The following is a 14,220-nucleotide window of genomic DNA, read 5'->3' as shown; positions in this document are numbered from 1 at the left end:
CCTTGTAATCCACAGGCAGAACTCTTGCTCAGTGACTTGCTACCAGCCACTGTGGCCTGTGTTGTCAATTCAAATGAAGGACAAAAGAAAAATCAAGAGAGAAAAAAAATGTCTGTTTCGTGTCCTTTCTTTTTGCCCTGAGTCCCTGTGACATGGCAGCCATCAGATAGTAGTCACATATATTTCACTTTTCGAAATTGATTTGCAGTTTTCAAGAGGCTGAGAAGCAATAAAGTCTAAGCTTACCTAACACCTGGTAGCATTAACTACAGTTCAGAAACTTCCAACTAATAAGAGGGAACATAATTTGGATTTAGCAAGAAGCAGGATTTATGAATTCTTCATTCACTGTGACTAACTCATGCCCTTGGGAAAGTTTCTCCTTCTCTATTTTACCAGACCTGTGTGGAAAATGAACTTGGCACTGAAGGTATTTATGAACTTTGGAAATTCTAGGTAAATAAACCCAAGTAATCAATGATTGGTAAATACATTTAACCTTAAAGAAAGTAATTTACCTGCTCCTGTTTACCAAAGGTTGCTGAGATGTCCCTGAGGTGCTGGTTGGTGACTGCTGAGTAGAAGAGGGCAGTGCTTTGCTTTGTTTACAAACTGGAGATGATACTCCTGCATAATAAAAGCTGGTTTTAGCAGCGAGCATCTCTTCCCCTTGTTGAGCAGCCTCCTCTTTTGGCAGAGACAAGCTCCATAAAGATCAAGTGCATGTTCAGCTTGACAGCAGAGCCCTCATGGGTTTGATGAACTCCATCTTTTAACAACAAACTTCAATAAACTCTAATTTTTAAAGACGTGGGGTCTATGTAATCCCCGCTTTGTATAACTCAGCTCTGTCAAAATCTCGTTGTGTAACTTTGAAGCAAACACCAGCCTTAGCAAATGGGGATTTATGGCTGTGAGTGGTTAAATGTGGCACATTCCTGATCCTGAGGAGTAAGTTTTGAGACAGAAAACCTTAACACACACACAAAAAAGTTAGTAAATATTCCTATTGGCAGGAAAAGGAGAACATCTGCTCAAGTCACGAGTGGTTTGTCGCCTGAGTTAGCAGCAGGGCAGCCTACAGCTAATTAGCTATGGCTTGATAGGAGAACAGGAGTGCAGTGGATAGAAATGTTTGTCATCTGAAGTTGTTTGAAATCCCTCTAAAAGCATCAAAAACATGACACTTGACTTTCCTTTTTGATTCTTTCCGTGGTATCTTTGGAAATTGCTGCCATGAGACTGCTTAGCTATGAGTACAGACCCCCACTGAAACCTCTGTGTATGAAATGTCCTGCTTTGATCTGGTTTTCATTAAAGCATTTCAGTGAGCACTTGTCCATTCCTACCCAGAAATTTGCACAGAAGCCCATGCAGAGCACTGAGCACATCTCCCAAACTCAAATTTAAACACAGATTTTCCCAGGTTATGCTGAGGCAATGCCGAGATCAGCCAGAATACGGAATTTGCATTCTTTTAAGCTTTTGTTGTAGGTCTGGTCTTGAGAGCTGCAGAGCCAGTCTGAATTTGGGACCATAGCCTCCAAACACCTCTCCTGCTTTTTTCCTGAACTCGCCTTGTGCAGGGATGTCTCAGATTCAAAAGGGATCTGTCCTTTCCAGCACCTTTGAATCTCAGATATCTGCAGTTGGCTTTGGTGTAAGGGTGAGGTAATTGTGGGTGCCAACATAATTAACCTTGCATGTCTGTTATGTTAATTCCTAAGACAGGCCTGCTAATGTGTGGAAACAGGAAGAACTTCCAGTATGTTTCACTCTTTTCTTCAGATCCCTGCAGTCCAAGTCTGTAATTTATACTTTGTGTAAGATGCTTCATTTTGGCATAGCTCCTGTGAGAGTTAAATGCTAAATTCTCTTGAGAGGAATGTACTTTTAAAAAATATTTTTATAGGGAGGGAAACTCTATGCATTTGAACAGGGTGAGCAACACTTGTTTTCCACTGTATTTGTGACTGACACACACCTCTGATGAATCTTCTTTCACTGCACTCACTCAGCTTTGTCCTCAGCAAAAAATGTGGTAAATGAGCTGCTTTGATTATTTCTGAGTGCGTGGATGACTGCTGGCTTCCAGTTTTATTAGTACCCAGATACTGTAAAGAACAGAGGTAAGTTGGGGAACATTCAGCAAAAGCCAGAGGTACCATATTTAAATTCCAGTTTTCCGTTGCTGTGTTCTGTTTTATTGTTCTCATTGATTTCAATTAGTTCAGACAGTAAATCCCGTTGATTAGAGGCATTCAGGGAACGTGGGCTCCGAGCGAAGCAGAGGCACAGAAGCACAACATCTGCTGCACACAACAATAAAAGTGAGGAGATTATTTTACAGCTGCGTTTAGAGCTGGAGGAAGCTGTGCTCATGTGGAGGGATGGTTGGGATGGTTGGGGTGCAGCTGCTCTGGCCCGTGCTCAGGAGGGAGCTCCAGGGAAGAGGAGGAGGAGAAGGAGGGAGACCCAGCTCTGGATTCAACCACACTCCTCCTCCAGGGCTTCACATTAAGCAAGATGCCTTTGATATGGATGTGTAAAACCCATTTTTTCCCGGTTTACACACATTGCAAAGCCAATCCAATTCCCGTTGCTTGTTGTCCCTGGAAAAGGAGTGGCAGTGGAGCAATCAAAGCCCTGTGGGCACTGGAGAGGCACCAGTGGTCTGGGGGGTCGTGGTGATGTCCAACACAGCAGGCCAAGTAGAGACAAGCTCTTAAACCATTGTGTCACTGTGTCATTGTGTTTGTAACCTGAGGAGGAAATGAATTAACCAAGGAAATCAGCAAAGCCAAATCACAAAACCATCAGAAGAAAAAAGAAAGGCACCCAAACCTTTGGTACAGGAAATTTAGATGGCTTATTGCTTAATTTTTGCTGCATAATAACAGTTTTTGCTTTTATACTAATTTGTAGAAGAATTGTTTTCCTCAACATGAATGAAGTAAGGAGGAGAAGTTAGGGAAGCCTTTTATTCTCTTTTTTAAACAGCAAGAAACTTGCACCAAATGACTCCATGGTATTTTATCTGTAATGGAAGGGGAACAGATTTCTTTCCTTGTCAGTCATTAATTTAAAAAAGCATTTTATCTTGGAGCGCAAGGAACCTAGTAAAAATTGACACAAAGTTTTTTATATTTAAATGCCTTATTATCTTAAAGGGCACAATAATCTTACATCAGCAGACAGTCGTGTATTTTACACCTCTTCCAGCTCTGTGTCTAACTGGTGCTTTTAATGACTCCTATTATTCTTGAAGAACATAAAGAACTGCTGGAGGAATCTATTCACAGACCCAGGAAAAAAAAAAATTCTGCATTAATTTAACTTTATATTGGTTTAAGCTTAACAAGCTGGCTTAAGGCCAACTGATAAACCATGTCTGAATAGAAGGGGGAAAATAGTTACTGAAGAAGTATGGAAGCAAAGTACAATAATGGGATAAAGATGTCAAAACATCCCACCTAAGAAGAGTTTAGGAGGTCACAGAGTACTGAACAGAGCATAGAAAAGGATTGGGAATTCGGGGGTCAAGGTCATATGGGCCCTACGAGTGAGAGGGTTGAGACCTTGTCTTGTAAGCAAAAGCATTCTTCATAATGATTTGAAAGATTTAATTTGGCCATGAGAGTACTTCTTACAGGGTTTAGAAAAGGTGCAAAAAATGCTAAATAAAATTCCCAGCTAATTTATACAACTAGAGCATTTTGGGAACTTATGAAATGCGAAGGAATATATAGGGGGTATTTCTTTTTTAACAAAATATTTCACTTTTTACCTCCTGTACAAGAAATCTGGATTTGGAGTCAGGCACATTATTGCTTTAGTCCTACCTCAACTTCTTGTCATTCAGCTGATGCAGGCTCTGTTTGACAGAGTTTTAAAAATCTTATAATAAGCCAAATGCTGGGCTTGCCTTCAGAATTACCAGAATGCACTGAAACCAGGTCTTTATCTGAAACAACGAGAGGTTAAAAAGTCCTTGAAGCTTCCTTTGCTATGAATAAGAACCATGGGTTTCATCTCACCTGCCCCTCTCAGCCTACAAAATGTTCATTCTCTGGTATAATTAATAATCAACTGTACCCATGGAAGGAAGTTCCCTGGAGCTGCACAGTTGTGTAATTTCTGTGAAATATGGAGATTTGCTCTTGCTCCACCTCCTATTTTTGAAGGATGAAATGTCACAGACAAAATTTCCTAATACCATGTCCCAGCTTTCCAAGTTTTTCAGGCAACTGGTCGTAGTTGGGAGTAGCTGCTTTGCTCTGGTTTTCTTGGCTCAAGAAGCTCCTGAGGGTCACCCTAATGTTTTTTTAAAGGACTAAACCTAAACATCTGGAAACTGAAAATTTATTTAATTATGGATAAAGCTTTGGCAGGACTTAACGAGGAAAAGTTTTAGACATCACAGTCCAAATTTAGGGGATGTAAATTTGTGCTTCCAACAGTATTTAGAACATATTTGAAAGATGCTGAGTTTCTCTTCCATCTCAGGCATGGCAAAAATATGTGCTGTTTAATTTGGTCATACTTTGAGGCTTTTCATGTGGAATTTGATGAATTAGATGTCAATATTTTTTGTTTCCCCTTTTTGTACACTGGTCATTGACTACAATATCGAGTTTTGAAATAAAGCATAAAAATGAATGAAAAACTCTTGGTTTTTATGGGTTTTTTTCTCTTTTGTTGCTGTTCACTGTTTGCAAGTTTTTAATTGTAAAAGATGCTGTAGATGAAGTTTTTCTCCTAAGCACTGCTGTCCTATTTTCCCCGTGATATCCCCGGGGGATCTAACATGAGTTTAAGTAAGTCCATTTTTTCTCGACTGACAGAGCAAATGTTCAGATGCTTTAAAATTTAAAGAGCAAAATGTAGGGATGGGTAAATTAGCTCAGAAGAGGTAAGAAATTCCCATTGAAGCCAAATAGTCTTCTTTTGCTTTGTTTGCTTGCTTAATTCTCCTCGGTTTTGTTTGCTTTTAATTTCCCATCAGGATGTTGCATTTTGAGAGCTTGGCATTCCCAATATCCTTCACTATATCTAAAACGTCCATGTTTCACCAGGGAGCTGCAACCAGAAGGGAGAATGATGTGTGAACTTTGCCAGTGAACGCACCTATGTGCACAGGTCCTCCTGCATGAAAATTATTTTCATGGCACGCCGTTGAGTGTTCATTAATATTCATGAGGTAACAGAGTTGCTCTGTATATATTAAAGAATACTCTCCTTTTCAAGGACATTTCTTATTTGAAAAACAGCTACCATGGTAAAAAGTTTGGTAGCTGTACAAAGCAGTTCAGGAAGTCCAAAAGTGAGTTACTGAAAATATTTATGTGCATTTTCTGTTCTGTGCAGTTCGAAATGGCTTCTATAGAAAAAAATGTCGTGAGGGTCATTGTGCCTACAGGCTGGCACCTTCAAGTAGTCTAAAATCCATATTGTTGTGTGGAGTAACTTGAGATTTGCTCTAAATGGCATTATTGATTCAAAGCTGGTGTCATATGGAGATAAAAGAGTCCAAGATGTTTTGAGGATGACATTTTACCGTGGTCCCAACTTTGTTGCATCCACCAAGGACTCGGACCGTGGTTCTCACGTCTCCCGGTCCTTCCAGTGCCTGGGCAGAGATCGTAGCTCGGAATGAGTGTGTGAGATCCAGCGTGTGCCGTGACAGCGTGCGGTGCTTTTGGGATGCCCTGCCGAGCCCTGGCTGCCCCCGGAAGCAGGTGCGGGATGGCTGGGAAGATGTGAGGAGACGGCAGCAGCGGCAGCAGCGGCGCAGTCGGAGCGCGTGGGACCAGCACATCCCTGCCCACATCTGCAGCCGGGATTGCCCCAGCTCCACACCTGTGCTCCCCGCGCCCTCCGCACGCTTGCGTTGAGCCTGGCGCCTTCCACTCCTTAGGAAACCGGCGTGTCGGGAGAAGTTTCTGCCGGAGCCGTTCACCCCCAGCAGCCGCAGCAGCAGCAGCGGAGTGCGGGGCTGCCAGCGGAGCCTCTGGACAGCCGCCCCGTGCCGGGATGCGCGGGACGCTCCCGCCCAGCTGAGGGTTGCTCAGGCCGGTCCCGGGCAGCAGAATTAGAGAAAAGCCAGAAAATGGAGCACGCGGGGAGCAGCGCTGGCTGAGGGGCCGAGCTGGGGACAGCCCTCGGCGCCCCGCGGACGCGCAGGTACCCCCGGGCCCCGCGGCGCTGAGGGGGCACAGCCGGGGCGGGGACGCGGCCCTGGGCGGGAGCGGCCGCTGAGGGCGGCGGGCGCAGGGGGCGGCCCGGGCGGCGAGGCGGGCGCTGCCTGGGCGAGCCGGGGGGCGGCTCCCCGGACCGGCCCCCCGGGAAACGCGGCCCCGGCGAGCTCCGGCGAGCCGGAGGAGGCGGCGGCGGCTGCTGGTGCCGGGGGCATCGCGGCGCTGCCCCGTCCGAGGGACCGGCGCTGTGCCCCTCTTGCAGGTGAACCGGGGCGTGAGGGGAGGGGGCGCGGCCGCGGGACCCCCTGAAGGGCTCCGCTGAGCTCGGGTGGCGGAGTTTCGGAGGGCGCATCCCCAGCCCGCGGCTGAGGCGGGAGGTCCGGCTACTCCTTCCAGGCGAGCGGCACCTCCTGCTCCGGCTGCCGGGTGGGGATGGGGCGGTGAGGAGATGGGGAGGGGCGGTGAGGAGATGGGGATGGAGCGGTGAGGGGATGGGGAGGGGGCGGTGAGGGGATGGGGAGGGGGCGGTGAGAGGAGTGGGAGGGGGCGGTGAGGGGATTGGGATGGAACGGTGAGGGGATGGGCAGGTGGCGGTGAGGGGATGAGGATGGGGCGGTGAGGGGATGAGGATGGGGCGGTGAGGGGATGGGGAGGGGCGGTGAGGAGATGGGGATGGAGCGGTGAGGGATGAGGATGAGGCAGTGAGGGGACGAGGATGGGGCGGTGAGGGGATGGGCAGGGGGCGCTGAGGGAAGGAGGATGGGGCAGTGAGGGGATGAGGATGAGGCAGTGAGGGGATGAGGATGAGGCGGTGAGGGGATGAGCAGGGGACACTGAGGGAAGGAGGATGGGGCGGTGAGGGGATGAGCAGGGGATACTGAGGGAAGGAGGATGGGGCGGTGAGGAGATGGGCAGGGGATACTGAGGGAAGGAGGATGGGGCAGTGAGGGGATGAGGATAGGGCGCTGAGGGGATGGGCAGGGGATACTGAGGGAAGGAGGATGGGGCAGTGAGGGGATGAGGATAGGGCGCTGAGGGGATGAGCAGGGGATACTGAGGGAAGGAGAGCGCGGTGAGGGGATGAGGATGGGGCGGTGAGGGGATGGGCAGGGGGCGCTGAGGGGATGGGCAGGGGGCGCTGAGGGAAGGAGGGCGCGGTGAGGGGATGAGGATGGGGCGGTGAGGGGATGAGGATGGGGCGCTGAGGGATGGGCAGGGGATACTGAGGGAAGGCGGATGGGGCAGTGAGGGGATGAGGATGGGGCGCTGAGGGGATGAGCAGGGGATACTGAGGGAAGGAGGGCGCGGTGAGGGCCGGACGGGCCGGTGCCGGGACCCGGTGCTCACGGTGGGGGGGGGGAGGGCAGGAAGGCTGAGGGGGGCACAAGGGCATCGTGGCTTCTTCACAAGGAGGGAAGAGTGCAGGAAGTAAGCGAGGATGTGAGGAAGGCTAAATCCTCGCTCAAACGCAGAGCGAGCTGCCCTCACGCTGTTCGTAGGGCCGCGAGCGGCAGGTTGATGTAGGAGAGGGAAATATAAATGTGGATAGTGGCAAAGTGCTTTCTAAGGGCTTCCCGCAGTAGTAAAAGCAGTGGGAAATAGAATCAGGCCTTGCTTTTTAACACAGAAGAAGTCACACAGCCTCCCTGCACGTGACTGAATGCACCGGTGAATGGATTCTTCTCCTGAAAGTTTTTACATCCTTGCCTTTTTTACATCTTCCCTTCTTCCTGTGGCCTTGGCTCTGTTTAAGTCCTCTCAGAATAACCTGCCTTGTTGAAGGGACTTTCTGTCAGGGGAGGAAAAAAAAAAAGTCTTCAAAAACAAATGCTACCTTTGTTTAAAGCTATTTGTGGATCAAGGTTGTGACTTAACTGTGAAAGAGAATGGGTCTCCTTTGCTTACATTAAAAGCACAATAACACATTAAAACAATCCGAGTCTGGGGAGGTAACTGGGCTGAAATGCAATTCAGCAGAGTGAGACCTTAATGTAGATTTTACAGTACCTCATCTCTCTGGCAAACAAATAGGGAATTAGTGGTGGGGCTTTTCTTTTTGTGTGTTACTTGAAGAAATTCTTCAGGGTAGAGGTGGTAACTGATAATGTTTTCAACCTCTCCCACTTTCTTCCTGAGGCATGTAGCTATGATCTTTAAAGTCCTTTTCAAGCCAGACCATTCTATAATTCTATGATGCACAGGTTTAGATGACAAGACAGCAAGAAAAGGGTGAAATATGGATTCACCCTTTCTTTCCAAGTTCCTGTGCTGTTTAAAAGTTGCAGCTACACTCAGTGAGCTGGAGTACCTGCTGGTAAAGGTTTTGGATTTGTTGCTGGATGCCACCACTTGTTCCCAGTCCCAAATTTGATGGCCCATATGCTCTTACATCTATCAGGTAGAAGCACTTACATATATCAGGTATTTGCAGTAATTTTCTGCAGCCCCTCCGACCTACAGCAGAGCTTTGGTGTTTCTTCTCTAGCCGCAGTGGGTTGGCCCAGAAGAAGAATTAAAGCTGCAAAAAGCAGCTGAATTCAGGTAGGGAGGCTCGAAGACTGGCCCAATGCAGCGTTACTCCTGCACACCTTTTCTAGGTGTCCTGCAGTAAACTAGAATTAAGAGCCCATGAAAATACATCTGAGGGTCTGCTGCTTGCACTGTGCTCCTGGAGGGAGAGGTCCTGCAGCTTTAGGAAGTGTCTGTTGGAGGAAGGCTGGGAACTGTGGTGCTCCTTCCCAGCCCAGCCTGGAGCGCTCCAGAGAAAGTGAATTATGCAAGAGACTCCATTGGCTCGATCAAGTTTCTGACTCCGGTTTCAGTGGCAGACTTGAGTTTCACGGCTCCTGAGGCCAGCCTGTTCTGCTGGGGGCTGGAGGAGTGTTCTCAGTGTAAGAGAACTCTGAGTTTCCAGAGAAGCCCCTCAGAGCCCCAGCGTGACGTAGGTCTTCCCGTCAAACTAGTTTTCCATTAATTAAAAAAGTAGGCATCCTAGATAGCCTGAACTCCTTGGTGAGGATAGTGGAGACAAGTTATTTATCTTCAGCCTTTTAATCCTTTTCTTTTTGTGACCTTTGCTTATTTTTTCTGTGTTAGTTATTCATGTCCCTGGCAGACCTGAAACAGCTTTGCTGAGACCTGCAGGAGGATCACTGCTCTATTTTCTAACTTCTCAATCTTGTCCTAATCAAAAATGTAAATCTATGCATAATGATTTGCATGTCATTAACTTCCAAAAAACACCCTCATGCTAAAATCAATGATTTTTGAAACCCAATTTTCCTGCCTGCCTGAGAAGTTACACCTGGAATTAGCAAACCACGAATTCTGAGAACATAAACTGCTTTCAGCACTGCTCTTTGCTTTTTGCTTTATTTTTTTCCCCCCAGTTCATCCAGGGAAGAACAATAAATGAAAAATATGATGACAGTGATTTTTCTAACCATTTTTCTCTCTTCAGTGTTCATACTTCAACAGAAAGTTTCAAAATTAAACATGAACAAAGTTGGCGTGGTATATTCTCACTACAGAGTCGTTTTGCCAGCACTGAACTCATCGTGATCATTTGTGAACAGAGCGTCTAACACATTCCAGAAATTCCAGGGAAATGTGGACGGGAGCCTGCAGATTTCGAGGAATACAGGGAAACCGGGAGAAAATAATGTCCTTTTGAGCTCAGCTGGCAGTGTAGCTGCCCCGGGATTTCGGTTTCCCTGGCACAGAGCTTTGTGTGTTAGCCTGAAGGATCCGGCTGGGAGTGTCTGTGTGGAGCAGTCAGCAGCCCGGGATACGGCGCGGGCGCTTTGCCAGCAGTTTACAGGAGTGCTGGGAATGAGAATTCCCGGGTTCTGGCGCGGCTGTGGAGGGGCTGTCACTGCCGTCTCAGAGAGGCTGAGTGTGCGTGTTTGACGGAGGAGCCGCTGCACGTTTAAGGATAAGCAGATGAGGTTGAACTCACGTTAAAAAGCCAGGGCCTGGAATGTGCCTTTGCTATGCATGGCTTGCCCGGAACTCGGGGCTTGTTTTAATAGGCTGCCTTCAAGTCCGTGAGTCTGGGAGCCAGCACAGGGTTGCCCTGCATCAGATGCCAGAGCGTGTAACAGCTCTCCCTCTCTGGAAAAGCTTTGGAAACAGGATTAGCAGCAGTGCTGCAAGGCCCGTGTGCTGCTGGATGTGCTACACCGTGGTTACAAACGCAAAGTCGGGACCCCTTGGGAGCGAAAGTGTAGCAGCTTTAACGTGTCCCTTCTTCAGGAAGGAGGGCAAACCAGTGTGCAGCAGTTCTGGTGACACAAATAAAAGATCTGCTGCTAAATAACAAGATGGAACGGAAGACAAACTGTGGATTGGACTGAAGTTCCAGGGATATCTGGAAAAGCATTTTGGTTTCTGTGCTAGGACACAAACAGCCGTCTGATGCCTGAGATGAAGTTCACACTCAACACTGCTTCTAAGGAATTTCTGTATTAAAAGTCAAAGGTGTATGTTGAAAACAACCCCAAACAATGCTTTTTTAAGAAACCACTTAGGACACTGTGATGAGAAGAAGCAGGAGAGGGCGGTGTGCCTGTGTTCGCTCCGGAGCATGGATTCTCCTGCTGTAGCGCGTGAGGAATGTGCATTGTGCTCAGGACACTGGGAGCACCGGGGAGGATCTTGGTAGCTGTGCATGGTTGAGCAATGGGATGCCTAATGAGGGGGTGCTGAGCTGTGCAGTCAGCGCTGTGCCAGCACCACCTCACAGGCACCAGAGACTGTGACTGCCTCCACAATTCAGTAAAATAGGCCAGTGGCTCTGCTCCATCCCCAGGGCCAAAAGGCACAGCTCCCTCCCACGTGCTGAGCTCGCTCCTCTCCAAAACAGAGTGGGACTGACCAGGCTGGCTCCAAAAAAAAGAGTGGGAGTGACCAGACTCACTGTCAGAAATGGAGCCTTTAAATTCCTATATTTGGATTCTAAATATCGCTGATTTGGGTTTTGGTAGCACCATTGCACTTCACCAGCTCATCACTGCCATTTCAGACTCACAGTGCACGAGTGCTTTTGTTTAATTAAACTTTGCTGACAAAATATCAGCGGTGACAACATGTGAGAATTGTAATGAGGAGGCAGTTGGAAGTACACTTCTGGGACTAACATCCTTTCAATTACAAACAGGGGATGTTTGCTCTGTCTGAGTAAATTTTGAAAGTGAACTCAGAAAACCAGTTAGTTAAACTCTGAAGCTGTGAAACCAGCACCTTCAAATTTAGAGTTCAATCACCAGAGTGTAACAGAGAATATATTCATTAGTCCTTAATCAGATTATCAAGATATTCCTCCTTTAATTTCTGTTATCGCTTCAATATAAATATTTCAAATCATCCAACCATTCCACTCTAATGAATTTTACCTGGGGATGTGAGAAGAGACTGTGCATCTTGAGTAGTTTGAATTCTGCAGTTGATACTTTCACATTGCTGTGTCTGGTAGGGGGGGGGTCTGTTCCTGGGTCATTTCTCATAGCTGGTGGTCTGATGGGTTGTAGCAGCTGGAAAGAAGCCCAACTGGAGTACTGACAGAAAAATGTAGGGGAGGAAAAGGAAGAAAGAGGGCAGATGTTAAAGAAAAAGAGAAGTAGAGATGGAGAGAAATGACCAAGAGTTAGTCATAACCAGGGAGAAAGTGTTTGCAGTGGAAAAGGCAACAAGTGTTAGAAGAAGTCCTTAAAATGCCACTTATTTAATCCTGCTGGTAAAAGAATCTCTGTTTCTAGTGAAAACTGATGTCTCGGTTTCCCAACCGTGTAGCAAATATAAAATGCTTTCCCAAATTTAGCTTTACTCCCAATACACCCTTTGGCTTCCTGCATTTCTGATTGAACTGGTGCTCTGTTTCTTCATTAAGCTGTAAAAGTCACAGTTAGTCAGTTTTGCCCCTGAAAATCTATGATGTTGACTTAGGTGTAAAGGGTTCTCCCCTTCTTGGGGAGCATTTAAATGTCTTGTCTCAGAATTTTTTAGTAAGAAAGCTGGACCTAAGTCTTGGTAGCTTGAGGTGTCACTGATGGTGTGTTGATACACCAGCTCCAACTGAATGTTTTAACCAAAATCTTCAATTAAGCAAAGCATGCAATGAAAGAATTTGAAATAAGACTTTTCTGGGTACATGGAGAAGCTTTAGTAATGAGAAAAGCCTGTGCACAGATCCCACGAAACCAATATTAAATGAGGGCTGGTGGCAGAAACTGTGATGTGCAGTGGCCTGGTAGTGAATTACGTTGATGTTCCTCATATATTTTGAAAGCAACTTTTCCAGGGAAGGAAAGTGATGTGAATAGAGTGTGTCACTGAGAACCATGCTGAGTTTTGGTTAAGTCACATTTTGATCAAAATTGATGTGTATCAACACTTTCTCGTCTCCCTGCTATTTTCGGATGTTTTACTGTCACACAGGGAGATGTTTTTCAGTTGATCAAAACCCAGTGTACTGAGTTCCTCCACCACAGAACATTCCCACCTGAGTCTTTCCCACTGCCACGCTGCAGATGGGGAAGAATGGGACACCTGCTCCTACTGGTCACCTCCTCTCCAGAGAGGGACTTTCAAAAGATCTGATCTGATCAAAAAGGAAGTGTAATAAAACCTGTGCCACTTGCCAGCCTCTGGATTACTCCCAGGGCATGTCCTTTCAGCTTAGATATTTCCAGAGAGAGTAATTTTTAACCAGGCAGGTAAGTGGCCTGGCCTGTGGAAATCTTCCAGTAGGTCCTTCAGAGCAGCTGCTTTCCTCTAGGATGCCCCTCAGAGCATGGCATTGCTGGAGCAAGCTCAGCAGTTTGGCCCCTTAATTTAGCCTGGCATGTGTTCGTGTCTGTGGCCATTGCTTCTGACAGCAGGTTTGGAAGCCCAATCCGAATGATTCTGGCTGTACAAAAACATCCCGACTTCTGAGATGATCTCTATCCAAGTAGACAACATTCTCCTAGGACCTGACTGGGTGTAGTACATTGCTATTAGTTTTGTTTCTGTGCATTACTTTAATGATGCTGCCATCAGTGCGGTGGAGTGGACAATTTCTGTCTTCTCCAGGAAATACTGGGATATGGTTTTCTGAAGCTTGTTACAGCCTGAAAAACATAAGCCAGATGATACCCATTCCTACTGCTGCTGCTCACCTACCCTTGTTACCTTCTTCAGGTTAGACCTGGCAGAGATGAAAAGTTTCAAGTGGAATGGCAATGCTTTTGGTAGACAGGCTTGTCTGCCTCTCTGCTGCAGGTTACAAGGATGTAATTCCTATTGGGACAAGCAGGATGTGCCAGCTGTGGGATCCTGAGGGAAGAAATGGAACTGTTCCACTTGCCATCATCATATCTCTGAAATGGGCCTGAAAGCTGCTTGGGAAGACACCACTTCACAGAAATGTAATGCTTTTCCTGCTTTTTGCTTCCAGCTCTGTTCCATCTCCTTGGATCCATTCTCTCACTGTTGGAAGGCACTGTCCCACCAGGACAGAGGAGCAGGCTCGTGCTCGTGGGTGCCTTTGGAACCGCTCCGCTTGTGGACACAAGGTGAGGTCACAGGGGGCACAGAGGCTTCTCATGGGGAAAAAGCCATCTCAGGGTCAGCACTGCATATTGCTCCTGGCCTTTCACCCCACAGGAGCTGTCTCACACCTGTGGATGCTGGTTTTTCCCTGTTTTCTGCAAAACTGAACTGAGCTCACCATTTTTCGTGGTGTTAGGGAAGGCAAACATGCACCACTTTGCCATCAGGGTCACGTTTACCTGGTAGTAAGGATCACCCTAAATGAATATTTGAAAATGTTATCACGGAGCAGCTTAACTTTTGGCAAACTTTGCTTTTCTCCTCTGGCCTTTGCACTTGTACAGTCAGGTCTGAAAATTGTGTCACTGTGAATGCCGCTTCCCCTGTCAGTCAAGGAAACTGAATGTTCAGGATAAAGCCAAGTGAAATTTCTACACTTCAAAATCCAGGGAGAACACTTGAGGAATGAAAGTGTTTGTTTTCCCTACTTGGA

The 14,220-nt window shown here is 47.0% G+C and overlaps 1 protein-coding gene across 8 annotated transcripts in view; it reads left to right on the top strand.

The window, feature by feature from the left end:
- Nucleotides 1-5,843: 5,843 nt before the first annotated feature.
- SHANK2 (SH3 and multiple ankyrin repeat domains 2) overlaps nucleotides 5,844-14,220 on the top strand; it is a 279,065-nt gene continuing 270,688 nt past the window's right edge. For 6 of the 8 annotated variants that reach the window (XM_039551951.1, XM_039551950.1, XM_039551949.1 and 3 more), the window contains exons 1-2: nucleotides 5,845-6,183; nucleotides 13,633-13,750. The gene's annotated coding sequence lies outside the window, so the exon portion shown is untranslated. Of the gene's footprint in view, nucleotides 6,184-13,632; nucleotides 13,751-14,220 lie in introns of all 8 variants that reach the window. The other 2 variants (XM_039551944.1, XM_039551945.1) reach the window with 1 other exon arrangement.

This window comes from Corvus cornix, chromosome 5, assembly GCF_000738735.6.
Source record: "Corvus cornix cornix isolate S_Up_H32 chromosome 5, ASM73873v5, whole genome shotgun sequence".
Lineage (NCBI taxonomy): Eukaryota > Metazoa > Chordata > Aves > Passeriformes > Corvidae > Corvus > Corvus cornix.
The sequence above is the reverse complement of the archived record's forward strand: the minus strand, read 5'-3'. Positions and strand labels throughout refer to the sequence as shown.